The sequence below is a fragment of the Camellia sinensis genome, chromosome 1 (genome assembly GCF_055761805.1).
Source record: "Camellia sinensis isolate YWXY chromosome 1, ASM5576180v1, whole genome shotgun sequence".
NCBI lineage: Eukaryota > Viridiplantae > Streptophyta > Magnoliopsida > Ericales > Theaceae > Camellia > Camellia sinensis.
Genome location: NC_138961.1, coordinates 128801828 through 128811441, shown reverse-complemented (window position 1 = coordinate 128811441; position 9614 = coordinate 128801828).

Genomic DNA, 9614 nt, shown 5'->3' with positions numbered 1-9614 from the left:
AATTCAAAACCTTTTAAATTAGTATAATTATAAATATATTTTTTATATTTAAAATTAAAAAAATTAAATTAAAACTTTGAATCTCAAAACGGAAATAACGTTTTTGTTTATATAAATATATATTGTTTATATAAAAAATTCAGCTGTAAAAATTTAAAAATAAAATTCATAAATATAATTTTTTCGGTCATACACAATTAAATTTCTCATGGTAAAGTTCATATATACACAATCAGATTTTCCATTGTAAAAGGGTAAAATTGTATTTTTAGTTTTTATCCCATCTGATGGGATATGATATAATAGGGGGAGTGGGTATTGCATATCCACCCATTTTGGAAAATATACAATCCAATTGTATATTTTATATCCTCTTTTAAAAAAAATTACAAATACAAAATATATGGAGTCCACAGTATTTAATTTCCAATCTAGCCTTTTATATCTCCCAAAATGAAACAAGGCCATAAGGCTTATGGGTAGCTTGTCTATTAACTGAATTCGTTTTGTTTTCTTGTGTGGCCTGCTGGGGATAGATTATTACTTGTGGGGTTTAGATCATGAAGCATTCCTGTCGTTTGTTCAAGAAAGTTTTGCCACTCATTGAAAGAAAAAAATATGGGAACACTTTAGGTTTTTACTTCCCCCCAAATGGTGGCAACCAAAAATAAGAAGCCCCAACTTGTAAAAGGACGTAAGTTCATAGTTGCGATTCCAATATTCTATCCTTCAAAATAAAATTTCAATGAAAAAAAATTAAACGAAGTTTGGATATAGCACAATTTGGAATGTTTAACTACCTAAGGACACATGCCTAATTCCCATAAAAATTAAAAAAAGAACACATACCTAATTTTTAAGTAGCCAAGTGATGAACCATATATTGCTGGCTGTTGTTTTTAATGCTATTGAGAGGCCATGAGAGCATTTCTGAATTAATTAGCATTCAACAAACTATAAGAAAACAAAGCTCCACACATGACATTGGAGTTTTATTTATTTCTTATATTAATTGTACATTACACCCATCTTTTATAAATAATTCAAAGTTCTCCATATCTATTGTAGACCTACCAAAACAAAGCAAATATTCACTACAGAACGACCATTGATGTTATGCAGCTTCTGGCATCAAAAAGACAACAAATCAGATTCAAAAATAACTTCTAACTCGCTGTTTAATGGTCTTCCACTCATTTTTCCCCTTGTCGTCATTGGATTTGTAGAGTCAAATGGATTGTAAGGCATGGTCAGACTACGTGCATCTCCTACCAACATTTGCACCACAACTTTCATCAATGGTTGGTCTGCAGGATACCAATGTACACACGACAGTCTGATAATAGTTTTTTTTTTTTTTTTTTTTTTTTTTTTTTAAACAATCAGTGCATCTCTATCTTCGTCAATCTAGATTTCTAGATCTTCTCCATGATCCAAACGGTTGTAAACCCATTCAGGGAAGTACACTGCACTTGTGTTTTGTGTTACCTTATTGTTCCTCACTCCAACCATTTCTAGCAGTAGCATTCTAAAACTGTAGACATCTGATTTGCGTGACACCTTTCTGAAATTTCAAGAGAGCACTTTGGGTGCAATATAGCTGACTGTGGCCCCGTTGCAGCAGTCATGGATACAACACTTTGTTCCTTTGAACACAACTTTGTTAGGCCAAAATCAGAGATCTTTGGATTAAAATTCTGGTCCAACAAGATGTTGTGAGGTTTAATGTTGAAGTGAAGTATTCATTGATTGCAACCTTTCGGTGAAGATAGTCAATTCCTTTAGCCATGCCAAGAGCAATATCTTGCAGCTTCTCCCAACCTAGTGAATTCTTTTTGTTTAGATGATATGAACTTTTCTAGGGAATGGTTTGGTAAGAATTCGTAAACAAGAGCTCTTTTAAATCCATCCGCATAATATCCGACCGAACGTACAACATTGATGTAGTGGATTGTACCTATTGTTCCCACTTCATTGGTGAACTCATCCCCATTTCGCTTGACATTGTTGAGGATTTTGACTGCGACATGAACATCATTGGATAGATTTCCCCTGTACATTGTTCCATAGGCACCTTGCTCTATTTTTCTTGGTAATGTTCTTTATGTCGGCATAAGAATATCTTGCAGACTTGAGAGCTCTGTCATCCAAAATCTTTCAGTCTTTGCTTGATTCTCTCTCTTTATTATTATTAATCTAAGGACACAATGTAATTGCAATAATGACCACAACAGGAAGAAACAAGCCTCGGAGCATATCTACAATTTAAAACAGTCAAACTAAGAAAATGTTGTTCCCACATTAAAAACATAAACAAGGTGGATGAATAACTTCAGCAACAAATGCTAGGTTATTTTATTTTATTTTATTTTATTTTTTAAAAACCTATAAACATTCGGTTGGGAAATAAATTGTTAAATTACACTTTTTTTTATTATTTTTTTTATCAATTTCATTTTTATTTGGGGAATAATTGAAAATCAATGGTATTATACCTTTGTTCCCAGAGGTATTGAGTTTAAATGTTGGAGTATGTCTTTATTTTCTTTTGTTTGTATGTAAACTATTCTTGATGTATTAATTAAAAGGAAAGTAGTATTTTTATAGACATTTTATTCATAATTTTTTACCATAATAATGTGATAGTGGTATTCATCACTATTTTGTTTTAAAATGACAAGAATAAAGGTTGAGACCCCCTTTGGGGGTCACCCCCTTGACCCTTTTTAGTTTTGATTGGTCAACTTTTCCTTTTTTTTTTCATTTTTTTTTCTTCTCACCCAATCCCCAACCTCCATGTGTGTGAGGGGGTTGTGGGGGTGGGTGTTTTAAAGGGGTCTAAATCAATGCCCAAATGGCAAATCCAATGTAGCTACATCAATCTATATAATTTATGTATATTTTTATTTATTTATATCATTACTCTAATTAAAATTCTTACATGCTGTATATGATGAGAAGCCCAGTCAGAAATAGGGGTGGGCATTAGCCCAGTTGGGTTGCACTATCAATTAAGAGACTTTGTGTGTTACCAAGTTCAGCGCGGCCCAAGTATTTGTTAGGATCAAACACACCCAGAAATATATCTCACACACACAGGGAACACAATATTTACGTGGTTCGGCCCAATGCCTACATCCACGGACAGAAATGAGAAGTTTTCACTAAAATGGAGCAAAATACAAAATACAGAGGAGGAGATGAAACTCACTCAACTCACAGCTCTCACTCTCTAATTTCTGATCTGTATCTCATCCTCTCCCTCCCGTCTCTATTTATACACAAAGGAGTAGGTGGGAGAGCCTTCATTCTTGACTTGGGTAGCCTCCATTCTTGACCTTTGCTATGGTTGGTGGCCACCAAGCTTGACTTGGTTGGTTGTCTTCCTTTGTTGACATGAGGATCACCCCTTTCACATGGGGTGACCTTCAACAATCACCCCCTCAGCCCATGTGAGGTGATCCACAACAAAACCTGCTGCCAAGGTATCAAGCACCCCCTGATTGGATGCCCTGCACCCCCTGCTCGGGATACCCTTGCATTACCGTGCAGCTTCTTGCATGATGAAACACGGGAGCAACTAGAAAACTTCAGAGTTTGACACATCAACATCTTCAATTTTCCTTGCTCGGAGCTTATTTCTGAACAACCAGCCTTTGCTTTCTGCACTTCAGAACAACTTCCCAGCGTTCTCATACGCCCGTTGTCTGTGCTGCAATCCCTGATGTTCGGTTCTGTCTCACTTGTACGTCCGTACTGATGTTTGACAGTTAGCCCTTCTGCCAAGACAACTTCCATCGGTCTGTACAAGGTATCACTATGCAACTCCGTGCATAGTGCTCGCACCCCCTTATTGGAGTGCATTGCAAAGCTCACTTTGCGACTTGAGATTGCATCCCTCCCTTCCATGCATCTTTTGAGAGGTTGCAAAATGTCTCTAACACGGAAGCAAAAGAAACTCTCTTCTTTACTGGCATAGTCTCTACAGATTTGGTTTCTTTGCTCTGAACTTTCTTCAAGATAGGCTTCACTGGCTCAGATCTGTGCACCTTTGAACTGCCTCCTTGCGTTCCCGTGCACCGTTTTCGCCATTCCTGATGAAAGCCTTGCTCAATCATACGCTTTGGTTGCGTATGTTCTCTCTTTGTACCCTTTGACTGGCATTTGACAACACTCATCTTTGTCAAAGCTTCTCCTTCCAGTCTATACAGTTTGTTGCACAATTTGCCTTGCAACATTTCTCTATCACCTTTGCGTACATGAAGAACCCCGCCACTAGATGAGAAACAATTTCCTTTTAGATCTAGCATACTTAGGGAGATTAGATTCCTCCGTACTCCTGGCACATGTCGGACCTCAGATAAAATTACTTTTCTTCCATCCTTAGTAAGGAATCGCACTGTCCCTATGCCGACAACTCTATTCACTGTGTTGTTGGCCATCCGGATAGTGCTACCGCTGACTCTTCGATAAGTGGAGAAAAGCTTCTTATCCGCACATATGTGGAACGTACACCCTGAATCCAAAATCCAGCCGGGTGTCTCCAACTCTGACGAGATTGTAAGCAACACCTCTTCATCGTCAGAGGAATGCACTGCAACTGCTGTAGTTGAGGGACCTCCGTGTCCCTTAGCCTTCTCTTTGGCTTGTCTGTCCGCCTTTTTCTCTGGGCAATCTCTTATTACGTGATCCTCTTGATCACAGTAAAAACACCTCCTCGTGTTGTCCTGTCTGAACTGTGAACGCCCTCTGCTTTTACTTCTTCCTCTACCTCTGCCCCTTTCTCTATCTCTGCCTCTACTTTCTGTGACAAGGGCATGGGACTGCTCTCCTTCCATCTCTTTCTTCCTTGCCTCCTCGTTGAATAAGGCGTCTGTGACCATTCCCATGGTCAGCTTCCCTTCGGGTGCAGAATTACTGAGAGAAACCACCAACGTCTCCCAGCTATCTGGTAAGGAACTGAGTAATAATAATGCTTGCATCTCATCCTCCAACTCCATTTTGATTGATGCAAGCTGGTTCACAAGGCTGTGGAATTCACTGGTGTGTTCAGCAACAGACACACCATTCTTCAGCTTCAAGTTTATAAGCCTTCTCATTATCAAGGCTTTGTTCCGTGCGGTCTTGGACTGGTACATGCCCTCCAATTTCATCCATAGGGCATAGGCGTCTGTCTCTTGGGCAACATGGTGGAACACACTATGGTCAATCCACTGTCTGATTTGACCGACAGTCTTCCGGTTGGTTTTTATCCAGTCCACATCCTTTTCTCCATCTGGTTTGACCCCCTTTAGCGCTATAGGGTCAAACAAATCTCTACAATACAGGACGTCCTCCATCCGCGGCTTCCATATCGCATAATTAGAAGCGTTCAACCGAATCATCGGCCCTGAAGCTGATGTGGATTCCTCCATCATCCAGAAAGTAATCTCTGTTTGAAAAACAGGCTTTGCTGTGAAGTCCGGACTGCTCAAATTAGCCGGAAAAACACTTCGGATTGCCAAAAAATAAAAACTGCGAATTTTTGAAAAACTTATTTGCAAAATCTGACCGTACGGATGTGTCCGAAATATTCCAAATAGTTTGAAAACACTATTGGCTCACCCAAATCGGACCTCAAATGGCTTAGATCAAGCCAAAACAATTTTAACGGTTCAGATCGGCAGAATCTGGTGCGCCTGAGAAGCACCGGATTTTTCTCTGTTCGGCTGGCGTCTGGCTGACGTGAGCGGCTCAGTCAGCGGCTCGGTCAGCGGCTCGGGCTCGGTCAACGCGGCTCCGGCTCGAGCGGCTTGGTGCGCGCGCGTGCGGCGCGTGTCGCGCGTGAGATCACGCGTCGTCTACCTCTGAAAGCGCGTGAGGCGCGTGCATGCGCGTGAACTCACGCGTCTCCTACCTCTGAAAGCGCGTGCGGCGCGTGACGCGACTGGGATTCACGCGCCAACTTCTAGGGGCGCGTGAGAGCGCGTCTGGCCTCTGTTGGGTGTCTGTTTTATGTTTCTGGACTCCTCTCGTCGAGCCCTTGCTCCTGGTATGCTCAAAATCTGATTTCGAGCAATACGATTTCTGGGCAGTTTCGGAACAACACTCTGTTTTTCCGCAAAACGCACAACACCGGCTCTGATACCACTTGTTAGGATCAAACACACCCAGAAATATATCTCACACACACAGGGAACACAATATTTACGTGGTTCGGCCCAATGCCTACATCCACGGACAGAAATGAGAAGTTTTCACTAAAATGGAGCAAAATACAAAATACAGAGGAGGAGATGAAACTCACTCAACTCACAGCTCTCACTCTCTAATTTCTGATCTGTATCTCATCCTCTCCCTCCCGTCTCTATTTATACACAAAGGAGTAGGTGGGAGAGCCTTCATTCTTGACTTGGGTAGCCTCCATTCTTGACCTTTGCTATGGTTGGTGGCCACCAAGCTTGACTTGGTTGGTTGTCTTCCTTTGTTGACATGAGGATCACCCCTTTCACATGGGGTGACCTTCAACAGTATTGAGCTGATGTGGTCAGCCCAAGCACGGAGCTTCTATATGCACATCACAAAATTTCTTAATATCATCTACCAAACAAAATCAATAGTTCGGATTTCAACTATCGAACAATGTCGAGATTGTTCATTTGCGGTCGAGATTTGGGACGCGGGGATAGAGACAATTTGGCATGGGGGTTCGTGGTTTGGATTTTCTTAGTTGGGTTCAACCTCAATCCACCAATGTCGTTGAGGTTGATCTTGGCTTATTTTTTATGGTCTTTTGGCATATTTGGTTGGCTAGGAATCGGTTTGTGTTTAAACCAGGAGCGTTCTAATCCTATCGATGTGATGAACTGAGCATGTTCTAATCTTCGAGAGAATCACGAAATGCATCACAGGTTCATGGGCCACCTGCTGCTCGGGTGGTTTGCCGCTGGCGGATGCCTAGTTTGGGAGTGCATAAACTTAACGTCAATGGTGCTATTTTTAAAGCAGACATGACAGCAGGTATGGGGGTTGTTGCTCGAGATCATTTGGGTAGTGTAATTGGAGCGTTGTCTGAACAGGTTCAGGGGATTGTTGATCTAACATACATTGAAGTCATGGCAGCGGATAGAGCAATAAGATTTGCGGCGGAGTTGGGTCTTCTCGATATTCATCTGGAAGGAGATGCGTTGGAAGTGATTAATGAAATCAACAAAGCTGAGTTCTCTCTTTCGGCAATTAGGCATATATCTCAGGCGATTTCGGCGGCTGGAGCATCCTTTTGATTTTCTGTTATGCAGTTGATATCCGAACGTAAAAAATTGGTATTAGTTGAGAAAAGTAATGGTGCACAAATAGAAGATTCCCCCATGCCTAGTCCTAAAGACAATGTAAAATTTCCAAGTCTACTTGCTTAGCCCTATGAACATGCGATATTTATAAATAAATAATTTTTATTTTAAGAAGCAAGGAAATTGATTCCATCTACAACAGAAGCCTTACGGATAGAAACACAAAATAACATATCATTTGCATGAAAGAGAAATGAGAAAAAAGGAAAAAAACAACAGCAATAACTGTCACCGTGCAAAGGGAAAGGGGCAACAAAAAAGAGAAACAAAGTTAGCTTAAGTTACTTCCTGAAAATTGGGTAAAAAATTAAACATAATGTAATATTTGATGGACATTTAGGAATCCAAAGACTAAGTGGGTGTTTGAGAAGTTGTTGTTTTAGTTTTAGGCTATTTTAGGGTGTTAAAATTTTTGTGTTTGGGAAGATAGTTGAATTTTTTTGTTATTGGATGTGATGTTTGTGAGATAAAAAGTGAAATGATTATGGATTTGATGTGACATTTTGTTTTATTGACTATTTTAGCCTATTTTGTCTTTTAGTACTATTTTAGCCAAAAAAATAAAAAAAAGTTGCTTCCCAAACACCCCCTAAGGATAATGAGAGAAGTTAATTTTGAGACTGTAGAAGGCAATTTTTTTATTGAGCAACAAGTTGTCAATTTATATAGCATAATGAAAACTGAATTGTAGAAAAAAACAGATACATGTTGAGCATAATAGCTAAATGCCTAAAAAATAGCACGAAGAAATGGTCATAATCCTAACAAATAAAACTGATTTAGAAATCCTAAAGAATAGCAACAAATAAAACTGATTCAGCTTCATGGGTCATTCTAGTCAACACTCCTCCTTGACTCTGGAGTTGCATACACCAAGTTTCTGCCTCAAGAATTCATAGCTAATCTTTGGAAGTGCGTTTGTTAGGATGCCAGCACTTCGATTTTCTGTTTTGTAGTAGATCAGTTACATTTCTCCTTCCCTATGTATCTCTTTTAGAAGATAAAACTTTATCTTGAAGTGTTTTGTTTTGCCGTGTAACACTGGATTATTAGCAATTGAAATCGCAGCTTGGTTGTCCACAAATATTTGTGCGCCTTCTTGTTGTCCCATATGCAAATTTGTCATGAGTTTCTTGATCCAAAGGGTTTGATTCATAGTAGTATAGTAGCAGCTACATATTCTGCTTTTGCTGTGGATTGAGCTATGATTTCTTGCTTCTTAGAACACCATGAAAAAAAAATCAAGAACCAAAGCTAAAACAGTAACCTGAGGTGCTTCTCATATCATCAATATATATATCCAGCCCAATCACTATTAGAATAACCATGGAGACTGAAGTTTTTAACTTGATTGAACCTTATTCCATAATCAATTGTGCCCTTAACATATCTAAGTATTCTTTTTGCTGCTTGAAAATGAATTTCACTAGCACAAATGCATATACATTGATAGCAAACTCACTGCATGCATGATATCTGGCCTGGTTGTAGTTAAATACATTAGATAGACTATTAAGCTCCTGTACAGGTCTTCATCCACCTTTTTAGCTCCATCTTCTCTGCAAAACACTACTAGAAAACAGGGCTTTTGAGTCAGCAGCGTGCCGTCGCAAATAGCGTATTTGTCGACGCAAAAAATTTTTGCGACGGCGTTTCGACGGCAACTCAAGGGACGAAAATGGTGGGGTCGCAAAAAGTTTTTGAGTCGGCAATCTGCCGACGCAAAAGGTTTTAATTTTTTGAGACGGTAGATTGCCGACTCAAAAAGTGGTTAAATATTTTAAAAAATTTAACTCATAATTTTCTCATTGAGGCTCCCAAGTTTCGAACACACACCATTTGGACAATTTGACCCGAGGTCACCGCACTAAATCCACTTCACCACCATACCTCTTTCAGATATTAAACGAGATATATATTATTTATAGTATATACACTCAATATTAATATAAAAGTATATGTATAAATAAATATATTTATTAAATATAATCAAGTAAATATATATATATATATATCTTGGCTATAAATTTTTTTTTTTTGCTACGACATCAGTTGCTGACACAAAAAGGTCTAATTTTTTGCGTCGGCACAAATTTGCCGACGCAAAAGGTCTATGCCGACTCAAAAGGTCTATCTTTTGCGTCGGTAAATTCAACCGACTCAAATAATGCTATCAAATATTAATTTTTTGTGTCGGCCAACGGTGCCGACGCTAAAGGTTTGGTATTTGAGTCGGTAACTCTGTGTCGTCTCAAAAAGGCTACCTTTTGCGACAGTAAAATTTGC